Below are 390 nucleotides of genomic sequence, written 5' to 3'. Positions count from 1 at the left end.
TACATTTGCTGAGGAGTGCTTTACTTCCAATTATGTGGTCAATTTTGGAATAAGTGTGATGTGGTGCTGAGAGGAATGTATATTCTGTTGATTTGGGGTGGAGAGTTCTGTAGATGTCTATTAGATCTGCTTGCTGCAGAGATGAGTTCTATTCCTGGATATCCTTGTTAACTTTCTGTCTTGTTGATCTCTCTAATGTTGACAGTGGGGTGTTGAAGTCTCCCATTATTATTGTATGGGAGTCTAAGTCTCTTTGTAAGTCACTAAGGACTTGCTTTATGAATCTGGGTGCTCCTGTATTGGGTGCATATATATTTAGGATAGTTAGCTCTTCCTGTAGAATTGATCCCTTTACCATTATGTAATGGCCTTCTTTGTCTCTTTTGATCT

General features: G+C 38.7%; 1 protein-coding gene across 3 annotated transcripts in view; it reads right to left on the bottom strand.

Annotated features, from left to right (window-relative positions):
* Positions 1–390, bottom strand: part of LOC105537894 (interferon alpha-17) — a 16629-nt gene that overhangs the window by 537 nt on the left and 15702 nt on the right. The gene's annotated exons all lie outside the window — the stretch shown is intronic.

Source organism: Mandrillus leucophaeus, unplaced genomic scaffold (assembly GCF_000951045.1).
Source record: "Mandrillus leucophaeus isolate KB7577 unplaced genomic scaffold, Mleu.le_1.0 Scaffold1802, whole genome shotgun sequence".
Classification (NCBI taxonomy): Eukaryota; Metazoa; Chordata; class Mammalia; order Primates; family Cercopithecidae; genus Mandrillus; species Mandrillus leucophaeus.
This window is presented reverse-complemented; position numbering and strand designations above follow the sequence as displayed.